General features: G+C 42.2%; 1 protein-coding gene across 2 annotated transcripts in view; it reads right to left on the minus strand.

The window, feature by feature from the left end:
* snx29 (sorting nexin 29) overlaps positions 1 to 14,641 on the minus strand; it is a 443,022-nt gene that overhangs the window by 40,923 nt on the left and 387,458 nt on the right. The gene's annotated exons all lie outside the window — the stretch shown is intronic.

Genomic DNA, 14,641 nt, shown 5'->3' on the forward strand with positions numbered 1-14,641 from the left:
ACATTTGAGTCCATGTGAAATCGATTAAAAATAGTTTGATCGAAGTCTGAAATACTGAAATTGGCAAAGAAAAAAGGCAGGTGCTGCCTCCTTCTAGTAAATGTAAAGGACGCAAGATCAGAAATAAAATAACTGCTTAAGCTGAACTCTCCTGAAAAAATGGATCTTTACTGCACAACAGCTCAATATTTTATTAGTCGTTAAAAAACTGGTACAAAAAACACAAGGCTCATTTTAATTTGACAAAGGGATTTGAGTGGATTAAAATCAGACATATAAATACTTTGATATTAAATTACACTTTAGAAGATACACAGATATATTCAACACTATTTTACATATTGTGTTCACTCTGTAATATACAGTCTGCACACCTGTTACTTCATAGCTGTTTTTGCAATTAATGAATGTTATTGTTTAAACATTTGAAGTAACCAACTTTGATCTGACAGGAATAGATTGCGACTATGTTTGCATCTGTGATTTACTATAAATATTTTGGTAGACGATTGTTGTGTGTGTGTGTGTGTGTGTGTGTGTGTGTGTGTGTGTGTGTGTGTGTGTGTGTGTGTGTGTGTGTGTAATGCACTGTGCATACGACTGCAAGATATAGTGATCTACAGCATAGGGCAAAGCCCTTCAGCCTATCTCTTTATTCATTCATGGGATGAATGTGTCCTTTGCTGGGCAACATTTATTGCCCATTACTCATTGCCCAGAGTGCAATTAAGAGTCAACCACATTGCTGTGGGTCTGGAGTCACATGTAGGCCAGACTAGGTAAGGATGGCAGTTTCCTTCCCTCAAGGACATTAGTGAACCAGATGGGTTTTTCCCAACAATCGACAATGGATTCACAGTCATCATTAGATTCTTCAATCCAGATATTTATTGAATTCAAATTGCACAATCTGCTGTGGCAGGATTCGAACCCAGGTCCCCAGAACATTATCTCTGTCTCTGGATGAATAATCCAGCGATAATACCACTGGGCCATTGCCTCCCTGTGCCAGTTAAAAATAAACACCAAACTGTTACAGTCCCATTTTCCAGCCCTTGGCCCAAGTGTGGGAATATATATCTCTGTGCTTGCATGCATGTGAGTTTGTCTATGCAGGCATGTATGTGCACATATGCATGTTAATGTACAGGGGTGTGTGCACATGTGCTGACATGCACATGTGTGTACATTCTTTTGTCGCAGCCAAAGGTACAACTCAGCTCCTTGATGAAAGCATTGTATTAATACAATTAAAGTAATGCAATTCTCCTGACATCTGAGCCAACATGAATCCCTCAGCTAAAACCACAAAACAAATTAGGTAGTAATTTACTCATGGTAGTTGGAGGAATATACTGTGTAAACACTTGCTAGCATGTTTGCCTGTATCATAGTTGCCATCCACTTTTGTGACAGTTTGAACATTTTGACAGCATGAAATGTGCTATATAAATGCAGGCATCCTGTTTTTAAGGCTTGGTAAAGCAGTCACCATCAAGTTTGGCATCCGATATGTTGGAAGAGTCACAAAGGTTTGTTTGCTTACATTAATCTTTCTTTTTGTCTGTTTGTTTTTGTTCAGATAAGTAGTTAAGACAAATGGGTTTGTAACATGATGATAAATGGATTTGGAGTAATGTTTATTTACACTGCAGAAGTCTGTGTTCTTAAGTGTCAGTACAGTTGGCAGCTTTATTTATGCTTTAAAGCTAGATTTCCTCTGTTGCTGTTTGAGCTTCAAAGGATTTGTCTTACAACATTAACGCAGCTGACCAATTTTCTACTTAACTCATCAATAAGTCCGTTGAGAACTGGCATTTGACAAAATGTCAATTAAAATTCTTGTAAGGAATGCTTAGGCCAGGTCCAATTTTATTTTGAACTTTAAAGCAAACATGTTTTTAATCTGTGTTATTTCCCATATTTAACCAGAAACATTTGGTTGTAAACATGCTGTTTGGTTTTTGCTGTTGCTTACTTGCTTTAGAATCATGCGAGGTTGAAACAAGACGGAAGGCATTTGGCTTAGCATGTCTGCACTCTACATTTTCTCCTTGGCTATCTGTTTCTTCCTCTATTTACCCATGTTTTTCTGAAAGGGTGCAACAGTCTCAGTCCTAATTACTACTAGTGAACAATCTTTCCATCTTAAACAATTTTTTGAGTAATGTAATTTCTGCTCATATTTTTAATGATGGCATTCAAATGAGCCCCTGTCATTGACAGAAAGAGATTTCCCTCATACACACCATCAAAATCCTTAAGTATTCAACCCAGCCAAAGGGACTCACATCCCATGAATTAATTTAGAAATGCTAATACTGTAATAATAAATCCAGTTTCTGACATGTTAATTTGAAAAATTTGGTATGGCACGGTGGCTCAGTGGTTAGCACTGCAGCCTCACAGCGTCTGGGACCTGGGTTCAATTCCAGCTTCGGGCGACTGCCTGTGTGGAGCTTGCACATTCTCCCTGTGTCTGCGTGGGTTTCCTCCAGGTGCTCCAGTTTCCTCCCACATGTTCCCACACTGTAGGGAATCTAATCTAATCCAAAAAAATCTCTTAGCGTTCACTATTTCACCAAAAATAGTTACAGTCTCCTTTTATAGTGGTATTATTTAAGTTGCATATTCTATGTGGCATTTTCTAATGGGGATCACAATACTATACCTGCTGCCTTTTACAAATGCATTGGTTTTTATTCATACACTTTGGACAAAATTAAATGCAGCTTCACGGAGTGGGCAAAGTGATGGGTGTGTTCTTCTAAAGAAGGGTCCAGACCCAAAGTGTCAGCTTTCCTGCTCCTCTGATGCTGCCTGGCCTGCTGTGTTCATCCAGCTCCACACCTTGTTATCTCAGACACTAGCACTGCCAGTTCCTGTCTCAAGGTGATGGGTGCAATTGGTTATAGATGGAGTGTAACTCAGATAAATGTGAGGTGCAGCATTTTGGAAAGGCAAATCAGAATAGGACTTATACACTTAATGGTAAGGTCCTGGGGAGTGTTGCTGAACAAAGAGACCTTGGAGATCAGAGATAATGGGAGCTGCAGATACTGGAGAATCCAAGATAACAAAGTGTGGGGCTAGACGAACACAGCAGGCCAAGCAGCATCTTAGGAGCACAAAAGCTGACATTTTGGGCCTAGACCCTTCATCAGAAAAGGGGGATGGGGAGAGGGTTCTGAAATAAATAGGGAGAGAGGGGGAGGCAGACTGAAGATAGAGGAGAAGATAGGTGCAGAGGAGAGTATGGGTAGGGAGGTAGGGAGGGGATAGGTCAGTCTGGGGAGGACGGGCAGGTCAAGGGGGCGGGATGAGGGTAGGAAGTAGGAAACGGAGGTGCAGCTTGAGGTGGGAGGGGAGGATAGGTGAGAGGAAGAACAGATTAGGCAGGCTGGGATGAGCTGGGCTGGTTTTGGGATGCAGTGGGGGGAGGGGAGATTTTAAAGCTGGTGAAATCCACATTGATACCATTGGGCTGCAGGGTTCCCAAGTGGAATATGAGTTGCTGTTCCTGCAACCTACGGGTGGCATCATTGTGGCACTGCAGGAGGCCCGGGGTGGACATGTCATCTAAGGAATGGGAAGAGGGGCCGCAACTTCCACCCTGCAGTGGTCGAGAACGCCCTCGACTGTGTCTCCTGCATTTCCTGCACCTCATCCCTCACACCCCGCCCTCGCAATAACCGCCCAAAGAGAATGCCCCAGTCCTCACATACCACCCCACCAACCTCCGGATACAACGCATCATCCTCCGACACGTCTGCCATCTACAATCCAACCCCACCACCCAAGACATTTTTCCATCCCCACCCCTGTCTGCCTTCCGGAGAGACCACTCTCTCCGTGACTCCCTTGTCCGCTCCACAGTCCCCTCCAACCCCACCACACCCGGCACTTGCCCCTGCAACCGCAGGAAGTGCTACACCTCCTCCCTCACCCCCATCCCAGACCCCAAGATGACTTTCCACATCAAGCAGATGTTCACCTGCACATCTGCCAATGTGGTATACTGCATCCGCTGTACACAGTGTGGCTTCCTCTACATTGGGGAAACCAAACAGAGGCTTGGGGGCCGCTTTGCAGAACACCTAAGCTCGGTTCGCAGTAAACAACTGCACCTCCCAATCTCTGGATGTTACCAGAGTTGGAGCATTTGAACTATAAGGAGAGGCTGAATAGGCTGGGGCTATTTTCTCTGCAGCGTCACCAGCTGAGGGGTAACCTTGTAGAAGTTTATAAAATCATGAGATACAGTGAATAGCTAAGGTATTTTCTGCAGGGTAGTGGACTTCAAAACTAGAGGGGCATAGGTTTAAGGAGAGAGGGGAAAGAATTAAAAAGAACCTCTGTGGCAACTTTTTCACTCGGACAGTGGTGTGTTGATGGAAATGAGCTGCCAGAAGGGGCGGTGGTGGCTGGTACAATTACAACATTTAAAAGGCATCTGGTGGGGTATAATAATGGAAAGGGTTGAGGGGGATAGGGCCAAATGCTGGCCCATATTAGTTTAGGATATCTGGTCGGCATGGACGAGTTGGACTGAAGGGTTTATTTCCACGCTGTACATCACAATGCCTCTAATAGAAGAGGCCATACAATCCATTCCCACTGGCAGCTAAGTGGAGCCACATTCAGAAGTGAAATGGGCTGACAGGGAAAACCCACCTGCTGGTTACATTGAAACAAAGAAAATAGAAACAGGAGTAGGCCATTCGGCTCTTCAAGCCTGTTCCACCATTGCGTGATCATGACTGAGCACCCAACTCAGTACTCTTCTCTTGCTTTCTCCCCATACCCTTTCATATCTTTGGCTTGAAGAACTATATCTAATTCTTTGTTGAAAACATTTAATGTTTTCATCTCAACCACTTTATTTGGCAAAAAATTTCACAGGCTCACCACTTTTTGGTGAAGAAACTTCTCCTCATCTCAGTCCTACATGGCCTAACCCTGTAACCTTAGACTGTGACCCCTGGTTCTAGACTTGTTGGTCATCAGGTAGGTTAGATAACAAAGTGTGAAGCTGGATGAACACAGCAGGCCAAGCAGCATCTCAGGAGCACAAAAGCTGACGTTTCGGGCCTAGACCCTTCATCAGAGAGGGGGATGGGGGTGAGGGTTCTGGAATAAATAGGGAGAGAGGGGGTGGTGGACTGAAGATGGAGAGAAAAGAAGATAGATGGAGAGGAGAGTATAGGTGGGGAGGTGGGGAGGGGATAGGTCAGTCCAGGGAAGACGGACAGGTCAAGGAGGTGGGATGAGGTTAGTAGGTAGGACATGGAGGTGCGGCTTGGGGTGGGAGGAAGGGATGGGTGAGAGGAAGAACAAGTTAGGGAGGCCGAGACAGGCTGGACTGGTTTTGGGATGGAGTGGGTGGAGGGGAAGAGCTGGGCTGGTTGTGTGGTGCAGTGGGGGGAGGGGATGAACTGGGCTGGTTTTGGGATGCGGTGGGGCAAGGGGAGATTTTGAAGCTGGTGAAGTCCACATTGATACCATTGGGCTGCAGGGTTCCCAAGCGGAATATGAGTTGCTGTTCCTGCAACCTTCGGGTGGCATCATTGTGGCCCTGCAGGAGGCCCATGATGGACATGTCATCTAAAGAATGGGAGGGGGAGTGGAAATGGTTTGCGACTGGGAGGTGCAGTTGTTTATTGCGAACCGAGCGGAGGTGTTCTGCAAAGCGGTCCCCAAGCCTCCGCTTGGTTTCCCCAATGTACAGGAAGCCAACAATGCTGCACATTACCAACTGTTGTCCCTGCAACAGTTTCACTGGTCAACTTGCATTTGCCAAATAACTGAAAAATAGTGCATTAGAAGCAATCTCTAAAAATATATTTACATATTTATATTTGTCAATAACACATCTCAACAAATAAATAATCAAACTTTTCCCACTTCTGAAACCTCATGTTCACATTAAACATTATGTAGTCAAGTACAAGGCAGGCTCATTATTAAAAATATTCACTAGAATTTGGCACTAGGCAGAAACCAAGTTAGAATGAACTGAAAGTGATTACTTACAGGACAAGAAGGATAAGTGGAAAAAAATCAAGGGATGGAGTGAATGAAACATCAAATGGTTATTGAGGAATTTCTTTTAGACTTAACAATTGTTTCAATAGTTGTAAAACCTGAATTTTTGTCTCTAAATAATAAGATGTGAACAAAGACTAAGGTGGTGGTAATACATTAAGGCACTGTGAGATGTGTTGACCAATTCCTTTTTATCTTATTTATATTATATTAATGCATTTAGTATGAACTACAGACATTCTCATGCCAAGTCTATTGTTCTTCAATAAAAATACTTCAGTCTGATTTTTAAGCTATTATCCAATAACAAAGAGGCCTTAAACTCTCTTACACATGCAAATAGTTCACCCAAGTCCGCTCTGAACTTCTTGCAGAGAGTCATTTTGTACTTAAGACCCTACCTTTTAATAAGCAAATCCAATTGCTTTCAAAAACTTTGATACAGATAAGAAAATAGTGTATAAATACAATGCAGGAAACTTTGCCTGTTCAGGAAGATGAGTTCACAACCTGAATGAGACATAGCCTAATGAGTATTTAGTCCAGGGATGGTGGAGGCAGTTATGGGAATTCCAAGCAGAGGGGAAGAGGTGCTTTGTTTTGGCTCACAGTTTGTAAGGTTTGACAGGATAAAAAATCGAAGCCTAGAATCAGGAACCCAGCACAATCACAGGCAAACCATCAGTTCATTGGTGACAGCTAATTTGACTATTAGATTCCCTATAGTGTGGAAACAGGCCCTTCGGCCCAACAAGTCCACACCGCCCCTTGAAGCATTCCACCCAGACCCAACCCCCTTTAAATCACACACCCCTGAACACTACGGGCAATTTAGCATGGCCGATCCACCTAGCCCGCACATCTTTAGACTGTGGGAGGAAACCGGAGCACCCAGGGGAAACCCATGCAGACACGGGGAGAACGTGCAAACTCTGCACAGACAGTTACCTGAGGCTGGAATCGAACCTGGGTCCCTGGTGCTGTGAGGCTGCAGTGCTAACCACTGAGCCACCATGCCGCCCCAATTATTATAGGTTATTTTCAGATTGACAGTAAATAAGGGAAATATTTACAGGTTACAACTAAAAGACCAGTACAAAATTTTTAAAAATCAAATTAAGAACTAACTAGTTCAAATAAAGATGCTGGGCCACATGATGTGTTGGAAATGTATGATGTGGGAGCTGGTGGACCCATCACAGTGATCATATCTGTAGTGTTGGATGCTTGAGGAACTCTTTGCTTGATGAGCTGGAGTCTGAGCTTCAAGCTTTGTAACACATTAGGGAGGTGAAGGTTCTGGAAAGCTGAAAAGAAGGTGGATAAATCACCAAGACCAGATCGACGACATCATGGAGTTTTACGGGTGTAACTGAGGAGATTGTAGATGCATTGCTGGTGATCTTTCAGGAAATAGTGGAGCCAGGGAACGTCCCAAAGGACAGGAAAATGGCTAATTTCACACCCTTGTTTAAGAAGGGAGGGAAGCAGAATTCAGGAAACTATAGGCCAGTTAGCCTCACCTTGCTCACTGATCACCTCGTAAGATTTTAGAGTCCATTATCAAGGACGAGCTTGCTAAGTACTTGGAAGTGCATGGTACAATAGGGCTGAATCAGCACAGATTCGTAGAAGGGCGGTCATGCCTGATAAATCAGTTAAAGTTGTTTGAGGAGGTATCAAGGAAGTTAGATAAAGGAGAGCCAGTGGACGTTATCTACTTGATTTTCCAGAAGGCCCTAAACAAGGTGCCACACAGGAGGCTGCTAAATAAGGTAACAGCCCATGATGTTAGGGGCAAGGTACTGGCATGGATAGACGTCTGTCTGACTAGCAGAAGGCAGACAGTAGGGATAAAGGGGTCTTTTTCAGAATGGCAGCCAGTGACTAGTGGAGTTCTGCAGGGGTTAGTGTTGGGGCCATAGCCAATCACATTATACATTAACAATGTGGATGAAGGAACTCAGGGCATTGTTCCTAGGCTCGCAGATGAGACATAGATAGGTGGAGGGACATGTAGTGTTGATGATGTGGGGAAGTTGCAGAAAGATTTGGACAGGCCAGGACAGTGAGCAAAGAAGCGGCAGATGGAATACAATGTGGGAAAGTGTAAAGTTATGTACTTTGTCAGGGAGAATCAAGGCATAGACAATTTTATAAACAGGGAATGCTTCAGAAATTTGAAGGACAAAGGGACTGGGGAGTTCTTGTTCAAGATTCTCTTAAAGTTAACATGCAGGTCCAGTTGACAGGAAGGCAAATGCAGTGTTCGCATTCATTTTGAGAGGCCTAGAATACAACAGCAGAGATTACCTGCTGAGGCGTATAGGGGTCTGGTCAGACTGCATTTGGAATATTGTGAGCAGTTTTGGTCCCTGTATCTGAGGAAGAATATGCTAGCATTGGAAGGGGCCCAGAGAGATTGACAAGAATGATCCCAGGAATGAAGGGCTTCTCATATGAGGAGTGGTTGATGATTCTAAGGCTTTACTCAGTGGAGTTTAGAAGAATGAGAGGGGATCTGACTGAAACCTCAGAACACGGAAAGGCTTGGGTAGAATGGACATGGAGAAGACTCTTCACTGGTAGGACAGACTAAAACCAGATGGCATAGCTTCAGAGTAAAGGGATGACCCTTTAGAACTGAGATAAGGAGGAATTTCTTCAGCTAGACTGTGGTTGATTCTTAGAACTCATTGCTGTGAAGAGCTGGGACGCCAACTTATTTAATGTATGTCAGACAGAGATAGATGGGTTCTTGACGGGTGAGGGAATCAAGGGTTATTGGAAGAAGACAAGAGAATTTGACTGAGAAATGGCAGTGCAGATTTGAAAGGCTGAATGGTCTAATTCTTCCCTGATATCGTATGACCTTATGTTCATTTTTATAAGCTTGTTTCAATCAATAATATTTGATCCTCAACACACAGCGAGTATATGCTAAAAACTTTAAGCTAAATAATAATCATCAGAACTTCAGCTATAGTAAGCAACAATCTCAGTGTATGGTTCATTGTAGAGGATGTGTGAGCACACCATGTGCAAAATTCTTACTTTGTACTGTGGATTCTTTTTTAAAAACAGCAAGTTTGTTATTTTAACATGCTGAGCAAAAGGATGGAAGAGAGTGAAACTAATCACCAAGGCTAGCTGGGTTACTTATGTTTGCTTCCTAATTATCAGAGGAAGTTGCGACTACCAGGAGTGAAAACAAGTAAGGTATTGAATCACTTCATGAACACAGGTAGAAGTGGTTCATGAAGTACTATAGGATGTAACTGAATGTCAGTATCGTCCGTTAAATAACCAGAAAAACTGGGAATTAGTTCATTTTTGTTTGTTTTGTGGAAGTGGCACTATAATTTATTGACCTTGTGATTACTGGCCGTTCTGTCAAGACCACTCAGAATCTTATATGTTTAATTGAGTTGTTTCTTCACTCTTCTAAAGTCCAGCAAAGTTCATGGTATTCAATTCATTGACCACATATAACCTGATGGCATGACATTTTAAGACAACTCCCTCTGGAACGTTCTGTCACCTCTTTTGGGTCAGGCCAGTTCAGAAAGCATTTAAGAGGAACTGCTTGGGTCTGGAGTTACATGTATGCCAGACCAGCTAAAGACAGCAAGTTCATTTCCTAAAGGACACTGGTGAACCAGATGGGTTTTTACAACAATCAGCTATAGTCTTTCATCATCAGACTTCTAATTCAGGATTCTTCAAAATTCAAATAGCACCATCTGCCAAGGTGAAATACAAACTGGGACCCAAAGCATTACCTGGGTCTCTGGATTACCAGTCGGGGCACAGTGGTTAGCACTGTTGCCTCACAATGTCAGAGACCCAGGTTTGATTCCAGCCTTGAGGAGCTTTCTGTGTGGAGTTTGCACATTCTCCCCTTGGGTTTCCAGCCTGTCCTCTGGTTCCTTCTCACAGTCCCAAGATGTGCAGGTTGGGTGGGTTGGCCATGGTAAATTGCCCCGTAGTGTTTAGGGATGCACAAGCTAGGCATGTTAATGATAGTTACGGGGATACTGTGAGATACTCTTCAGAGGGTCTTTGATATGCACTGTAGGGATTCTGTGATGGTAATGTCCAATGTCCTTGTCACTAACAGTCCTTGACAGATCTCACCAATCCAAATGCTGATGGGTACCAAACCAGCCCAAACTCAGTTCAGCCGCCACAAGTCTGCCTCAGGCCCACCGTGCCTTTGCAGCTGCTGCTGATTGCACCAGGCTTTGCACTGGGCCCAAACTCACTTCCACTGTCACCTCCATGAATCCGTGCTAGAAGCGGATGCCACCTGGAAGCCAAACTCACCTCCACAGCAGCAGCAAGAAACTTGGTACAAGCAACCAAAGTGCAAACATTAACCGAGAGCCCATTTCCAAGACTCGTGTGCAAGAATACATTACCAGGTCTGAAGCACCCACACAATATGGACCTTTCTATGTGTGGAAAACATAACTGTTTTCTACCCTTTCCATACGGGAATAAAAAGTGCAAAAAGTTTGGCAAATATATATTATATTCAGAAATTGTTTCTCCCTATTATTATTCATTTGAGATACAGTTACTTGTCAAATAAATCCCTGTTCCTTGTCATTGTTTCTGCCTCATGGCTATATAAATTTTGAGACCAGATTTAGTTTTCTTTCCATACAGATTTTTCTTTAAGGAAGCCAATCACTCAATTGAATCTTTTATAAGCCATTCTTCTTTTTTGGATCAATCTGTATTATATATTCAGTGGAGAATATGAAGCCAAAAACTCCTGCACAAAATGGAAGAATTACACTGTATTATTACGCTAATTGCCATGATTACCCAACAAGGTTACTATTGTCACAACAATGAAATTTGGTGCCACACCTTAACGAATGTGACTGCTTACAACTGTTTCTAGCAAATTTACAGTATCAAAATATAGCTGGGGAAATTTGAACATTAAGTATTACCAACAGTATGTACTGCATGAGATATGATTGTATAAAATACCCAGGAGAGTTAGAGGTTGGAATTCAAACTCCAGTTTTCTGAAACCAGAGGAAGGTGAAATAAATCACTAAGTTATTTGATACAATGGTTTTTAGGTCTTAGTTACAGCCTTAAAAAGCCCCAGATTTGAAAAGGTTCTTTATTCTGGGCCTTTGTCCTGTTTCAAGTCCCAGAATGATTTTTTTTCTGGTATACTACTCACTAAAACCATTTTTTAAACCTTGTGGATCTATTTGGTGACTACTGATATTCAGTGTAATTGTCATGACTGAATTGTATTTCTCTCTTCTCCGCAGCCACTAACAAGACAATTTCTCAGAAGCCAATATACCTTCGAGACCGCTATCTGAATGCTGCTGTTTTCAAATTAACCTATCCTATCACATACACTGAGGCAGTTTTAATAAGTGATCTCAATGCCATGTCATCAATTTTGTTGCTGATACAAATGTTTGGCATTTTATCAATGTTTGAAGTCACATTTGTTAATAGTAATTTTACTCCTGGGTAAAAGGCAATGCTTGAACAAAACCAAACCAAGTCTAATTTGTCTTTATCTCTGTTGAGGATATAACAGTCAACGGCACTAAGTAAGAAAGGGACTTGGAGGTTTGTCACGGTTATTCACTTATGGTAGATGTCAGCAATTTTACCATGTTCTTAACAACGCTGCAGAACAAGGAGCTCGCAACAGCAAGGAATAATTCCCCTTTAACTACTCTTTATCCAATCTGTAATCGAGAGTCAAGATTAACATTATCCTCCATTTACTATTCGCGCTGCAAGAGCTTGATAGAGCAGGATAGTTCTATCAGCAAGGAGGTGAGGAATATCACACACCAATATCCAGTCTCTTTCATGAGAAATACTTTCTCTTTTGTTCTTTTCCTGACAATTCTCAGCCTTTGGCAAGAGGAAAATTGGCAATGTTTAAAAGTGCAGTGTATCTCTCTGGCCAAGTAATTTGGAGCTTGAGGTTCAGCATGTGAACATACACACTTGAGAACCTCCAACAGTAACCTGATAGCTATTGTTTTGTCATCGGTTTTTCTTTAAATCAAAATTACAATGCCATGTTAGAGCTCTCTACTGTTGGAGGAAACCTTGTTAACTCAACAGTCCCCTCCTGTTCTTTTCCTTCAATAAATTGAAAAATGATTTAAAACACACATTAACGAGATGTTACTTTCACCAAACGAAATCAAGATATCAAATCACAGTCTCTAAAAACATCAGGGGATAAAATTAGTCCTGACACATGGCCACAAACATAGGGTTGGCTGACCAATTTATGGGTGCAATCTTCCCTGTTTGATTCCCTGCCCAGTAAATCTGCTACCAAGGTGGCAGCTAACTGACTTTCAGATATTTATGTACCCATCAGAAACAGTGCCAGGCATTTCAACATGCTTAACAGGCGAGACCTCTTATCCTTTCCTGAGGAAGATACGCAAACAGTTAATTCTTCACAACTGTCCATAAGTTTTCATGATCATTTACCTGGTGCTCATCCACTAATCACTAACTTTACTGAATTAAATTTCAACACCTGATGTGAAAAACATTTGAATTTACACTGTTCGAGTTCCTGACTATTTAGATTACAGTGCCATATGCGAAATAGTAATCTAGGGGAGATTTAATTTCTTACATACCTGTAATCAAGAGGTTTAAACTATGATAATTTTGAAACAGCTTTTCTCTTCAATATTCCACTTAAAGATGACTCAAAATGCAATATTTCAGCTAGCTTCTGAAAGCCTAGAATAATTACTTTAATTTGCTTTGTTTTAAGAGCAATTGATGAAGCACACTGATGCTTGTGATTATTCACAGAAAAAAAGCCTTTAATTTGCTCTTAACCATAGACTTCAAACACACAAGGCGAAGGGGTAAGTGGGAGATTGCTAACATTATCTAAGGCTTGGAATGAAGAAGAATATGCCACTGGAATGTCAATGTACTGAAAGAGGAATAAATAAGAAATTATAGCTCCGCTAAGTTCCCTTTGAGCACTGACTGAGCATGGTGTGCGAAGTACTTTACAGGATTTATTTCAAAGCAATGATGAGTCCTTTCAATTAAAATTATTTTACAATGCAAACTTGTGATATTACATCTTCATGGCTTTCAATCTAAAGCACACTGGTCATGCATACTGACAGACCAGAAGCAGCACAGTAATGGATCTCTGTGGCACTGCTTCTTGGGAAATTATTATGGCACACATCTGCCAGTTTCTGGATAGTCAGAGACCTGATGTATTCTGACCGCTGTGCAGTGAAATCCTTTGGAAGGTTTGCTGCAACGGCCACACAGTAATTGCCCAAGGAATTTATACATGCAATGGACAATTAGCTGGAATCTGGAACACACCATCCAGAAAATTACTCAACTCTGAGTTAAAACTGAAGACTTTGGACAGTTCTCACTTACTCAACTGAATAGTCAGCCAGAAAATGTAGGAATGGAATAAAAACCAGTTACAACTCCTGGCTAACTGTATGCCTGATCCAAACCCAACCTCACTCACCATGCTTAGTTCCTAATCCCTCACGCTGACACAGACCTTGTGGGCACCTGAGCTCTATCACCATACCACTTACTCCAAGTGGAGCAGACTAGATTAGTTGTTGGGCCTATTTCTACTCCTATATCTTATGGTTCAGGTTCCACATGACACCTGACCCTACTCCACTGCCACCCACCCCACAGACAGGACTTAACATGAACTGACCATTGATGCCTCCCTCGAGGCCTGACTTGACACCACCACCTCCCCAAACTAGCTCCCTACACCTCCTTGAACCTGACTCCTCACCAACACCTCTCCTTGCTTTGGACCTGACCTGGCTCCCTCCCATACCCCATGAACTAATCTTATTAGCCCCTAAGCCACCTGCAGAATCATCCCTGCCTCCCTATTTATTTTCCTATTTGCCATTATACACAAGCTATCATTCTACCTATCTTTCCTCCTTTCCTTATACTCATTCACTAACAGTAGTTTTTGTTGCAGTGATAAGTTTCTGGGATAAGTGGAAATACAAAGCAATCAGACCAACCACAACTGTATTCATTGGTGTAGCAGACTCGGGAGGCCAAATGGCCAACTTATGCACCTAATTCATATGCTCATATGTTTCCTGTTTCTGAAACACCTTTCTGATGAATCCAGTCTGAAACCTAACTCTCCTCTTTAACAGTGACTGGAAGACTTCTCAGTGCTATGTTTCCTCAGCAAGCTGTATCTGCCAAGATCCCAAAGAAACTGCTAATCATGTTGACATCCAGCTATTCATGCCAGATGTCAGACCCACATCCATCTGAACATCTCAAACCTTCAAGATCTGAGACTTATTGACCAAAATATTATTTTCCCACAAAATCAATGGCTGTGGAGAGAAATCAATTTCTTTCATCTCGGCCCAGTAAACGTATGTGTCATGCATGCACCGATTTAACCTATTTCCAAAGGTAAACATTTACATTTTCCAAGTTACAAACTGAATGCATTTACTAGTTTTGTACCTTTATTTAATTAGTTTTGTTGCATTATAAATCAATAGTTTTGTCTTTACTAAAGAAACTC

This window comes from Stegostoma tigrinum, chromosome 23, assembly GCF_030684315.1.
Source record: "Stegostoma tigrinum isolate sSteTig4 chromosome 23, sSteTig4.hap1, whole genome shotgun sequence".
In the NCBI taxonomy this organism is placed as follows: Eukaryota; Metazoa; Chordata; class Chondrichthyes; order Orectolobiformes; family Stegostomatidae; genus Stegostoma; species Stegostoma tigrinum.